Genomic DNA, 13641 nt, shown 5'->3' on the forward strand with positions numbered 1-13641 from the left:
TGCCTTAAATTGGGTAAAGTAGCATATTCCTATCATCCCAGCATTTGGGAGATTGAGACAAGACGATCATGAGTTCTAGACCCAGTCACAAAACATCAAAAACATACAAACAAATTCCTCATTAATAAATAGTCCTCATCAAGCCTTAGGTGTATTGAGTCTTGTAAAATTCAAGAATGCTTTCCTGGCAAAGCCATAGGGTGTGGGATTTGAACCTGTCAATGTCCTTCCCTGTCTGGGTAAGTTAGCCTGAGCATGCTCTTTCATTCAGTACTGGGGCTTGAACTCAGGGCCTCATGCTCACTTAGCTTTTTCATTCAAGGCTGCTGCTCTGTCACTTGAATTATACTTCCACTCTTAGCTTTTTTTCTGATTACTCAGACATAAGGGTTTCATAGATTCTTCTGCCTGGGCTGGATTAGAACCAAGATCCTGAGATCTCAGCTTCTTGAGTTGCTAGGATTAGAGGTGTGAGCCACCAGTGCCTGCCTATGTTTTGCCAGTCCTTGAACTCGGAGCCTGGGTGCTGTCTCTCTTCTCAGCTCCTTTTGCTGAAGGCTAGCACTGTACCACTTGATCCACGCTACCACTTCCTGCTTTTCTCTTATTTAATTAGAGATAAGAGTCTCATAGATTTCTTGCTCAGGCTGGCTTTGAACTTTAATCCTCAGATCTCAGCCTCAGTAGCTAGGATTATAGGTATGAGCCACTGGTGCCCGCTTATTTCATCTTCTTTTTTTTTTTTTTGGGTCCGGTCGTGGGGCCTGAACTCTGGGCCTGGGTGCTGTCCCTCAGCTCTTCAGCTCAAGGCTAGTGCTCTACCACTTGAGCCACAGCGCCACTTCTGGCTTTTTTCTTTTTGCTTATGTGGTGCTGAGTAATCGAACCCAGGGCCTTGAGCATGCAAGGCAAGCGCTCTACCACTGAGCCACCTTCCCAGCCCTTATTTCATCTTCTTAACTTCCATTTTCTTCCCACCTAACACTCTTATTAAAATGATTTCCATTCAACAGATGGAAAAACTGAGACTGGAAATATTCCGTTAAACTCAGTCGACTAATACTCCTGACTCTGTTTGCTCTATTTCTTTTTTGAGGGGAGGCAGGGGCGGTACTGGGGTTTTGAACTCAAGGTCTTATGCTACATCTTGTTGAAGTGTAACATTCCTGTTGTAAAGTGCTAAATTTAAACACTCACCTAGGTGAACATTTACAATGGACACACCCAGGCAACTACACCTAAAGCACCATCAGAAGCTAGCCTCATGTGCCCTACAAGTAATAGTCTCTCAGAATGAATAGCATTGCCAGATTTAACAAACAGAATTGTGAATGGACACATGCTTAAAATTGTATATTATTTATGTGAAATTCAGATGTTATTGGGTGAACTATATATATATATATTTTTTTTTTTTCTTTTTTGGTCGGTCTGGGGCTTGAACTCTGGGCTTGGGCTTGGGTGCTGTCCCTGCACTCTTCAGCTCAAGGCAAGCACTCTACTGCTTGAGCCACAGCACAACTTCCAGTTTTCTAGTGGTTTGTTGGAGATGAGTCTGCCTGGGCTGGCTTTGAACTGTCATCCTCACATCTCAGCCTCCTGAGTAGCTAGGACTACAGGCATGAGCCACTGGTGCCTGGTGGTGAACTATATTTTATCCAATAATCCTGCCCCAGAAGTTGTCAGTATCCTGACTTTTATGACAGTAGATTAGCTTGCTCAATCTTATCCATCAGGCAAGTAGAAGCCACAGTAAGTAGTACTTCTTTTGTCTAGCATTAGAATCTAATAATGTGGCATAGTTCCCTTTTCATGAATATATATTATTCCATTATATATATAGATATACTGTTTAATAAAAAGCATATTGGGAATATACAGATACACAAATGAATATAACCAATGTAAATTTATTGTCCACTCTACCTCAGTAAAAAGTCAAGGTTGTTGATAGCAAATAGGGCTAGACTGAATGTTTGGGTATAAGTCTTTGTTATTATGTGGAGGTATTTTGATATGAATCCATTCCTGTAATATCTAGGCAGTGACATATATTCAGCCTTAATAGAATGAACTGAATGTCTCCAGAGCTGTTGAACCCAATTTATGCAGAGTTCAGAGAGACCCATTGACTCCCTGGAACTGTTTTACTCCTTTAATGGTGACTGTACAGTGGCTCTGGTGTGTACGTCTCTGATCACTAATGTCTGAGCATCTGCACACATGTGTTGGCTAGTTAGATGTCCTCTTTAGTAAAATCTCTGCTCAAGTCTTTTTTAATTTTTATTTTTGCTAATAGGGTTTCACTATGTAGCCCTGGTTGGTCAAAGGCTATCCCATGATACCTGGCTTGTTCATGTTTTTTGCCTAGTTTATAAAAGGGGTTGCTGAGCACTGATGGGTGATTCATACCTGTAATCCTAGTTACTCAAAAAGTTGAGATCTGGAAGACCAAGGTTCAAAGCCAATATAGGCTCCAAGATATATCTCCAAAATACCCAGCAAAAAGCCAGGCTGGAGGCATGACTCAAGTGATATAGCACCAGCCAAGGAAAAGCATAAGGTCCTGAGTTCAAACCCTAGTATTAACTATTGATTCATAAGAATCCTTTAGCCAGGCATTGATGGCTCACATCTGTAATCCTAGCTGCACGGGAGGCTGAGATCTAAGGATTGCAGTTCAAAGCCAGCCCACACAGAAAGTCTGTAAGATCCTTATCTCCAATAAACTGCTCAGAAAAAATCTGGAAGTGAGCGGGGACCGGTGGCTCACACCTGTAATCCTAGCTACTCAGGAGGCTGAGATCTGAGGATCGAGGTTCAAAGCCAGCCCCGGCAGAAAAGTCTGTGAGACTCTTATCTCCAATAAAAACCACTAGAAAACCAGAAGTGGCTTTGAGGCTCAAGTGGTAGAGGGCTAGCCTTAAGCACAGAAAGGCTCAGGAATAGCTAAGAATCCTTTACATATTCTATATACAAGGCCTTCATAGGCAAACATCTTCTCTGTGTATGTGGCTCGTTTTTCTCTCCTAAACTTAAGGGTACATTTTGGTGAACAGAAAACTTTAGTTTTTAGCAATCTTTATGGTTTTTGCTTTTGAGTGTGTACAATGAGAAATCTTTCCTTACTATAAAGACAGTCTCCTGTTTTACCTTCTAAAATCATTTGTGTTTGGGCTGGGAAGGTGGCTCAGTGGTAGAGCGCTTGCCTTGCATGCATGAGGCCCTGGGTTCGATTCCTCAGCACCACATAAGCAAAAAGAAAAAAGCTGGAAGTGGCGCTGTGGCTCAAGTGGTAGAGCTCTAGTCTTCAGCTGAAGAGCTGAGGGACAGCACCAGGCCCAGAGTTCAGGCCCCAGGACCGGACACACAAAAAAATAAATAAAATCATTTGTGTTTTATCTCCCACCTATACATTTACTAGAGTTGGTTTTTTGAATTACATATACTTTCTTATTTTGGGGTGGGAGAGGGGTGTCTGGGTGCTGTCCCTAAGCTCTTTTTGCTCAAGGCTAAGACTACCATTTGAGTCACGGCTCTACTTCCAACTTTTTTGATGTTTAATTGGAAATAAGTGTCTCACAGACATTCCTGCATGGTCTGGCTTCCAACCATGATCCTCAGATCTCAGCCTTCTGAGTAGCTAGCTAGGATTGTAGGCTGAGCCACGGGCGCTGGCTACCTTCTTAATATTTTCCCCAGTCCCAGAGAGGATGGAAGGGCTGTTATTAGGGCAGTATTAGCCAAATCACACCCTGAATAGTCATGAGCTTCTATCAGAAGGAGGGAAGCCCAACTAGTAAGAAGACTCACCAGGGTAGAGAAGGCTAGCCACAGAAGGGAGGGAGTGTGTGTGTGTCAGGGGTGGGGGGGTGGACATGGGGGATTGGGGTGGTGGGATGGGGGAAATAGGTTCAAGTGGGGATCACATCCAGCTCCAATCCTTGCTTCAGATCCCACCTTTGTAGTCATTCTCAACTTGACTGCCGGCTCTACAATTCCACAGCATACTGCTGTTTTCACCAGCAGTATTGATAGCTCTGTGCAATCCAAGAAAGAATCACGGAAGCATCTTCACTTTGGCTGAGTTTTAAAACTTGAACTTGTAGGAACAATTATTCATTTATGCACACACACACACACACACACACACACACACACCCCTACCTGTCCAGCATCTTATACTCCCTGAGATCTGCCATGATCCAAATCAGGCACGAGCAACACCTACTGTGTCTCCTTAGCTTCTCTGGCCTGAGAAGCAAGGCCTGCTTCCTAGTTGCTTCGAAGGCTGAGGCAGATGCCTGTCCTCCGGATTCTGGGCAGGGAGATCAAGAATGTTCCTCCCTCAGGGCAGCTCTGATTGAAGGTTCAAAGGGAGATGCTGAAATCTGGCTCTTGAGTTGCAGGTTCCTGTGCCAAGTGAGACTCTCCTTTGGGTTCAGGCAGGCCAGTCGCAGCTTCTACGAGAGAGAGGGAGAGAGAGAGGTCCTGGACACAGCAGGAGACCCCAAGGGCTCTAGCCATTCCAGGCTCTACTTAAATCTGCACAGCTTCATTTCTACAAGATGAACTGCCACCTGTAGACTGAGCTGGAGCTCCCCTGAGCCAGCAGGTGCGGCCTTGATTAAGGAAATGTGTCCTCTCTGACATCTGCAGGGGGGCATGAAGTCTGCTCTGGAGATCCAGCCAAATGCACTGTGTACAGACCCCTGCATCCTCCTGAGGAACCCTAACACTTGCTCCCAGGGCCCCCAACTTGCAAGATTTTAAAAATAATCCTTCCCTTCCATCCATCCCACTGCAGGAAAGCCAGAGCATGCTAGTTTTTGAGAAATAGTTTTGATTCTGAACTTGAATTCTTAAGTTGATTCAAAAAGCTGTCTAAGATCTCCTAATCTGAGATTCAGACGGAAAAAAAAGAAAAGAGTTAACCAGGCACTGGTGGCTCACACCTGTAATCCTAGCTACTCAGGAGGCTGAGATCTGAGGATCTTTCCTGCCAGCCCAGGCAGGAAAGTTCATGAGACTCTTATCTCCAATTAACCATTTAAAAACTGGAAATGGAGCTCTGGCTCAAGGTGGTAGAGTACTAGACTTGAGCAAACAAGCTCAGAGACAGTGCCCAGGCCCCAAGTTCAACCCCACAACAAACAAATAATAATAATAATAATAATAATAATAAGTGGACCTCAGCCTGCAGGATCATTAGCAGTCATTGTGATTTTAACAGTACTAAAGTCACAAGTATTTTCATGTCACCTTATGGGGGCTACAGCTCCTCAAATTATCATTCATATGCAGTAATTCTAAACTACCATAGTTAAAATACTTGTTTTTTCTTTTTTTTTTTTTTGCTCAAGGTTAGCACTCTACCACTTGAGCAACAGCACCACTTCCAGCTTTTTCTGTGTATGTGGTACTGAGGAATTGAACCCAGGGCTTCCTGCATGCTAGGCAAGCATGCACTCTACCACTGAACCACATTCCCAGTCCAAACATACTTGTCTTAATAAACATTATGGTAATTCTATCACATTTTTTGGTGGTTGTTATTTTCAGTAGTAGTTGTTGTTTTGCGATGCCACACACAGTACAAGTACTCTACCAACAAAGCTCAGCTCATGCGTTTGTTTTGTGGTATGTGGTGAGTGTGTGTGTGTGTGTGTATTGTTGGAGCTCAAGCTAACCTAAAACTCATGATCCTGTCTCAGCCTCCCAACAGCTTGCATTACAGACACGGACAATCAGACCCAGCTACAATTTCAGTTTCTAAAAATCTTTGTTAGTTCCATTTCAGTAGAATTGGGGCCCTTTGACATCCTGTGCTCTATATTACTTTTTCTTTTTGGCATCTTTATTTGAAGTATACTGATATACCATGAGCTACTATATTTTTAAAGGTTGAGGTCATAACCTCCAACATTACTCTATTTGGAGATATGGCCAGGAAGGAGGTGAAGAAGATAGATCAGGTCATGAGGGTGGGCCCCAGTGGATCAGGGCTGCACACACAGAGGACATGGCAAGGAGAGGCTCTCTTCAAAACAAGGAGAGAGCCTCACGGGTCTAACTGTGCTAGAACCTTCATCTTGGATGTCCAGCCTCTAGACCCCTCAAGAGAAAAAATAATATGACATTTAAGCCACCTGGTCTGTGGTATTTTGTTTTAACAGCCTGAGCTTACTGATACAGAAATGCACAACTGGAGAGATTTTGACCTAAGTGCACACTCATGAAATTCTCACCATAATCAAGATAGTGGAGGAGGCAGGAGGATTGTGAGTTCAAGGCCAGCTTTAGCAACAGAGTACAACCCCCATCTCAATAAATAAGTGGCTAGATGATAGACAGACAGACAGACAGATGATGGAGATAACATACCCATTATATGACAGTTCCCTGGCACTATTTGGTAGTGCCTCCCTTCTACTTCTACTTAGACCTCAGTCCTCAGAAAGTGACTCAACTGACCTCTGTCACTACAAACTAGTTTGCATTCTCTAGAACTTTATAGAAATTGAATTCTATGGTATATGTTCTATCCAACTTTACTTTTTCATTCAGTACAATTTATTTTTCTTTTTTAGTCTGTTATGAGGCTTGAACTTAGGGCCTGGGCACTGTCCCTGAGCTCTTTTGCTCAAGCCACTACCACTTGGACCCACAGTTCCACTTCCGGTTTTCTGGAGATAAGCGTCTCAGGCATTTTCCTGCCTGGCTCTGAATCTCAGTCCTCAGATTTTAGCCTCCTGAGTAGCTAAGATTACAGGCGTGAGCCACCAGCGCTCAGCTAGTGCAATTATTTTCATATCCATCCATACTGCTATGGATTAATAGTCTGATCCTTTTTCTTCCTGAGGGGCATTGTTTTTGTGGACAGACACCCCTTTGTTCATCCAGTCTCCTGTTGGCAAGCCCTTGTCTTGTTTCCAGTTGAGGGCTATTCCAAATAAAGCCACTTTGAACATTAGCATGCACATCTTAGTGTGGATGTGGCTTTTCACTTGGCGATTACCTAGCTGTGAAGTGGCAGGGTCAGAGAATGGGAGTTTGTGAGACTTTTGGAGACTACCATCTTTCCCCCTCAGAGGATTTGAACATAGACACTCAACCCTAGCTGTGTAGGAAATTTCCTCATCCTTACCAACACTCATGTGACTTTTTAAAAATTTGCTTTTTTTTTGGTTCTTGTTGTTCTTTTTTGTTTAGTTGGTTATATAGACCAGGCTAGCCTCAAACTGAGATCCTCTTGCTTCAACCTCCCATGACATGCTGCTATTACCACCATGATTAGCTTTAATCTTTTTAAGCGTAGATTTTCTTTTTCTTTTTCTTTTTTCTTTTTGCCCATCATTGGGCTTGAACTTGAGGCCTGGGCACTGTCCCTGAGCTTTTTCACTCAAGGTTAGTGCTCTACCACTTCGAGCCACAGCGCCACTTCCAATTTTCTGATGGTTATTTTGAGTCTCATGAACTTTCCTGCCCAGGCTGGCTTTGAACTGTGATCCACAGATCTTAGCCTCCTGAGTACCTAGGATTACAGAGGCATGAGCAAGCAGTACCCAGATCATTTGCTTATTTATGGTGCTGAGAATAGAACTCAGGATCTCACACTTGCTAAGAAAACATGTTACCACTACAGTACATTACACTAGGGCTGGGATGTAACTCAGTGGCAAAGTGCTTGTCTAGCAAGTGCAACATCCTTGGTTTGGTCCCCAATACTAAAAAAGAAAAGACAAAAAAATTAGTTAAAACAAAACAAACAAACAGACCAAACAAAGCTCCTCAGTCGGATTACAGACTGAATTTCTGCAGTGCCTAATGAGATTGAGCTACGTTTCACTTATTTATAAGTATATTTTCAGTGATGTGTTTGTTCAAGTACTTTAATTTTCTATTTTATTACTGTTCTATTTTATTCCATTGAGTTTCTCTCTCTTTTTTCCCCAGTACTAAAGCTTGAACTCTAGGCCTACACACTGGCTTTGAGCTCCTTTTGCTCAAGGCTAGTGTCCTACAACTTGAGCCGCAGTGCCACGTCCAGCTTTTTCTGTGATTTAATTGAGATGGGTCTTACAGACTTTCACCTAGGCTGACTTTGAACTGTAATCCTCAGATCTCAGCTTCCTGAGTGGCTAGGATTACAGGAGTGAGCTACACCAGCACCCAGCTTCTATTGAGTTTTGATAGTTTTGTGTGTGTGTGTGTGTGTGTGTGTGTGTGTGTGTGTGTTCAGCTCAGAACCTGGGTGCTATCCCTGAGCTTCTTTTGCTCAAGACTAGAGCTCTACCACTTGAGCCAAGCTCCCCTTCTGGTTTTTGGGTATTTTTAGTTAAGATAAGAGTCTTACAAACTTTCCTATCTGGAGTAGGTTAGAACTTTGACCCTCAGATCTCAGCATTCTGAGTAGTTAGGATTACAGGTGGCAGACACTAGTGCCCAGTGTTAGTTTTCATGTATATTCTGGATAAAAGTCCAAGATCCTCTTGCCTTAGCTTTGCATATGCCAGGATTACAGGTGTACACCAACACACCCAGCTTCTTTAATACTGATTGGAAATGTTATTGGAATATACTTTCATGTATCACTATTATTTTTGTGCCCATCCTGGGGCTTAAACTCAGGGCCGTCCCTGAGTTTTTTCACTCAAGGCTAGCACTCTACCACTTTGAGCCATAGCTCCATTTCCAGCTTTTTGGTGGTTAATTGCAGATATGAGTCTCATGGATTTTGCTGTCCAGGCTGGCTTCAAATCAGGATCCTTAGATCCCAGCCTCCTGAGTAGCTAGGATTAGAGGTGTAAGCCACTTGTGCCTGCCCTAGCCTATCTTCTTACTGGTACCCTTTTGGATCCCATTATAGCCTTTCATACCTCCAGAGATCCCCTTCCTCTAAAGATCTGAGATGGATAAGTCTCTTCTATTGTCCTCAGGGCTGGCCTTGACTAGCTCCTTTTCTTTCCCTAAGGTTTGTCTCCTGAGAATCTGGTATTAGGTGGAGTGGTGAGTATTGGGGAGGGACCTTAGATTCCAGTAAGAGAGCTAAGGTTTCCTGACACTTCCCTTCTGCTCTGTGAGCTCCAGCAACTGTAGGTATCCAGACTCTTCTGGGTAATCCTTCTAGTTTTACCTCACCAAAAGCTCTCATGAGAGGCCAAGACTCTCTCTGGATCTCTGGAATGCTCTCTTTGTGCTAGTCTCTCGTATGGGTTTTGTTTAATGCATTTTAAACAAAATATAAACTCTGAGAAGGGTCCACACATCTCACTTGATGGCCAGAGGAAACTAACACACACACACACACACACACACACACACACACACACACACACACACACCCCATTCAGCAGCCCCGCCCAGACCCTCACTCTCTTCTCCTTGGTTGCATCTCTGTTGCTTCTCCATAGAGATATGCAGTTCTTCAGACTTTGGTAAAAGGTGCCTTAGAGTTTTAATCCCACAGCAAACCTGGTTATTAACCTTTGTGTTTCCTCCTCCAGGTCCTTCCTGGAAATCCTTCCCATCCCACTGCAGACTTTGCCCATTTTCCTCTTCTCCCTAATTAGGGTTTATGCTTCCTGAGCCTGGATTCCTTTGCCCTGCGCAGCAATCCCTGCACCCCAGCAGAGCGTGTTTGTTAATCCCCCGTGCAAAGTCACAACAGGTTGGAGGTCTCTGCCTGACAAAAGAACTGAAGGCTGGCCGGCTCCACTGGACGCTAGTCATGAATCCCACATTTGTGCCAGTTTTCCAAGTCTCCCCCAGCTCCTTTCGAGCAAAAAGAAACTACCTGGTTTGCTCAGTGGAGAGGTAGGATGGGAGTCGCTGGCTTGTGCAAGCAAGTCTGTGGGAGGGAGGCGGGAGGGGCCTAACGCGCAGCTCCCACATTGCTCTCAGGTCAGCTACTGTAGCCTGGAGCTTCAAGTCCACATCTGGCCTGCCCCAGGGGGAACAAAGCCATCCCCAGAGGCCCCGGAATCCAGGCTTGGGGATCCACAGGCTTTTTGTCATTCCACAAATGTATGAGACCCTCTGTATGTCAGTCCCTAGCAGGGCCCTGAGAATGGAAGGTATAGCAAACCAAACCTACACTTAGCTGCTCCCCACAGACCTCAGGCTCCATTGCCAGGGGAGAGAACGGGGCCAGGGAAGTCTGACTTCATGTTTCTTCAATTTGTGTGTGTGTGTGTGTGTGTGTGTGTGTGTGTGTGTGTGTGTGGTAAAATAGAGATAAATTCTGCTACATATAAAGTCTGTTCTATCAATATTCTAATCCCAGGTCTGGATAGTTCAGAAAAGATGGCTATAGGATCATCTTAGTTTCTGGCCTCTGTGATTTCCTTCCTTCCCTGCTTCCTTTCTTCCCTCCTTCCTTTCCTCTCCTTCCTTCCTTCCTCCTCTCCTTCCCTCCTTCCTTCCTTCATTCTTTCCTACCTTTCCTCCTTCCTTCCTTCTTCTAATTTTTTTTTTTTCTGGTTCTGGGGTTTGACCTCAGGACCTGAGCTCTGTCCCTTAGTTTCTTTGTGCTCAAGGCTAGCACTCTACCACTTGAGTCAGAGCACCATTTCCAGCTTTTTCTGAGTAGTTATTGAAGAGTCTCACAGATTTTTCTGCCTAGTCTGGGTTCAAACAGTGATCCTCAGATCTCAGCCTCCTAAGTAGCTCACAAGCATGAGCCAGCAGGGCCTAGCTCTTTGTTTTATTTTTAACTGACAAACAATGTTATATATGTGTGTTACATTATAGGATGTACCATACATTATATGCTCTATGGTAATCATTATATGAATACATGAGAGAATATAAAATATATATTCTATCCATTAAAGAAGGATCAGTGGTTGACATCTCAAGTATTTATCATTTTTCTAGTAAGAAGATTTTAAAATCCTGTCTCGTAGTTATTTTCAAATCGATTATGCACTATTATTAAGGACATATCACCTTGCTGTGCAACAGAATCCCAAAACTTACACTCAATCTTACTGAAACTTTTCATCAAGTTATGGGGTCTAGGCCAGGTGCCATAATCCTAGCTACTCAGGAGGGGGAAGTGGGAAGGGTCCTGGTTCCAGGTTAGCCCTGGTAGGAAAGTCAGTGATACTCCTCTCATCCCGGCAACTACAGGAAGCCTAAAATAGGCGGACATGGTCCACAGGAAATAAGACCCTATTTCAAAAATAATAGGACTGGAAGACTCTTGGATCTCTCTTATTTCCTCTGTGTGTGTTTTTCAGTTGTGGGGCTTGAAGTCTGGGCCTAGGCACTGTCCCTCAGCCCTTCAACTCAAGGCTAGTCCCTCAGCCCTTCAACTCAAGGCTAGTGCTCCACCACTTGAGCCATAGTACCACTTCCAGCTTTTTCTGCTTATGGGGTGCTAAGGAATCAAACCCAGGGCCTCATGCATGCAAGACAAAGACTCTACCACTGAGCCACCTTCCCAGCCCTCCTTTGTGTGTCTTGTTTTTGTTCTTGTCTGCCCTTTGCTCCACGTCACCATCTGCCTGTGCTTACCCATTGGGATCTTTCATTGCTGGGTCTGCAGCAATGAAACCAGGTATCTGGTCCTTGGGTCTTCTTAGGACTCAGGCCAAATGAATCCTCACGTTCTTCCTGCTCTGCCCTACTAGGCAGTAACTGAAAACAAAGATCTTGACCAAGACCAACAAAGTCTAATCAGACTCCAGGGACCATCTATGCTCTGTGAATATCCTCCTGGTCATCTGACACACAAGAATATAAAGCAAGTGTATCGTGGGACTTTTTAAATAGATATGAACCTGTATCATTTCACCATCCCAAACAGTACTGAAGGAGCAGAGAGAGAAGATAAACAGACACTGGCTCAGTAATTCTACCTTCTAGTTGTGGGACTGGGCAAAATACTTGGCTTTCCTGACCTCAGATTCCTTATCTGAAAAATAGAGATAATGACACTCACTACCTTGTACCATTGACAGTTCAGTTGCCTGCCACAGAGTGAAGTCTCCACTGGAGCCAGTGATCCTCATTGTCCTTGTCATCAGCGTCATCAGCATCACCGCTTCATCGTCATCTTTTCATGTTCCAATGTGCCCTCTTCGTGCCTGGATGGCCTCGTAGCCTCTATTTGTGACCCAAAAGGGTTAACACCCTGGAAAGTTCCTTCTAATTCCTGGGAGAATGCAGCTCGGAGAGCTGGATCAAATGACACCAGGATTTTTCTTTCCAAGCCAGTGGTTAGGGGCTCAGCTTGCCCCACCTGCTACAGAAGGGGTAAAGGGGTGGGAACAGGTCAAGGAAGAGCCTGGTGGAACTGGATTTTCTTTCCCAAGGCTTTAGCTCAGTTTGTCTTCTAGTCTTTTGTTCTCCCCCAACAAAGTGAGAGAAAGACTTGTAAATGTGGCTGCTTGAAAACCCAGCACAGTAACTCTCACCTGCAGAGGGCACAGTGCGCCCTTCCCCCAACCCCTGTGCTCTAGCACTGGCTGAAGCAATGAGTGAGATGAGTTGAGTGGGTGAGCAGAATGAATGCAAGGTCTCTTCTGAGTTTAGACAATCATCCCATTCTCCTCCTTCCCTCTTCCTGGTCTCTTCCTGCTCCACCAGCCTTTCCTCATTTTCAGCTGAGGCTAGGTAAGGACTTGACTTCTGTTCATCATTGGCTATCTGCCCTGGGCCTGGAAAACATCTATTCAAAATAAATAATTGGTGTCCATGCTGCTATAGGATTGAGCCAGAGAAATCATACTGAAGAGATGTTAGGTAACTGAATATGCGCAGTTCTACCTAGGACTATGCATGATTCAATCTCTCTTTAAAAAAATTTTTTTGTGTTGGTTGTGAGGCTTGAACTCAGGGTTTGGGTGCTGTCCCTAAGCTCTTTAGCTCAAGGCTAGTGCTTTACCACTTCCAGCCACAGCACCACTTCTGGTTCTCTGGTGGTTAACTGGAGGTATGAGTTTCATGAACTTTCCTGCCTGTGCTGGTTTTGAACTGTGATCCTCAGATCTCAGCCTCCTGAGTAGCTAGGATTACAAGCCTGAGCCACCAGCACTCAGCTTATATGGGTCAACCTCTATCCATTGAACATGTTAAAGAATGCATCTAGGGAAGGATAAGGCCTTCTCTCAGATGGAAATTTAAGGTAGATAACAGAGGGCTCTTACACATCTACTAAACTACCTTTATTAAGGACGCAGGCCTGGGGCCTAAGAGAGTATTCAGGAAGATCTGTCACAAAATACATCAGGCTGGCTTCTTCTAATGCCAGGGGTTTTCCCTCCCTCCCTCCCTCCCTTCCATCTTTCTTTCCTCCTTCCCTCCCTCCCTCTCTCTCTCTTTCTTTCTTTCTTCCTTTATTTCTTCCTGAAATAGGAAAAACAGAAAAATCTCAGTAGGCAAGCAGTCAGAATAGTGGACAGTGCTTAAGTTCTAGAAAGCTCTGGCTTAACTAGCTTCCTGGATGTCAAATAACAAACGTGCTTTGGGGAGTGTATTAAGTTGCTCTCCCTGTTTCTTAGTAGCTGCTCTAGATCTGAATTATGTAATTCTTGATTGATATGTGAAGGACTTTCTGACCTCTGTCTGCCTCTTTATAACATCTGACCCATCTTATGCATGCTCAGGGCTAGGTGGCTTATTGTGTCTGGAAGC

This window comes from Dipodomys spectabilis, unplaced genomic scaffold (genome assembly GCF_019054845.1).
Source record: "Dipodomys spectabilis isolate Male_0828 unplaced genomic scaffold, ASM1905484v1 ptg000125l, whole genome shotgun sequence".
Classification (NCBI taxonomy): domain Eukaryota; kingdom Metazoa; phylum Chordata; class Mammalia; order Rodentia; family Heteromyidae; genus Dipodomys; species Dipodomys spectabilis.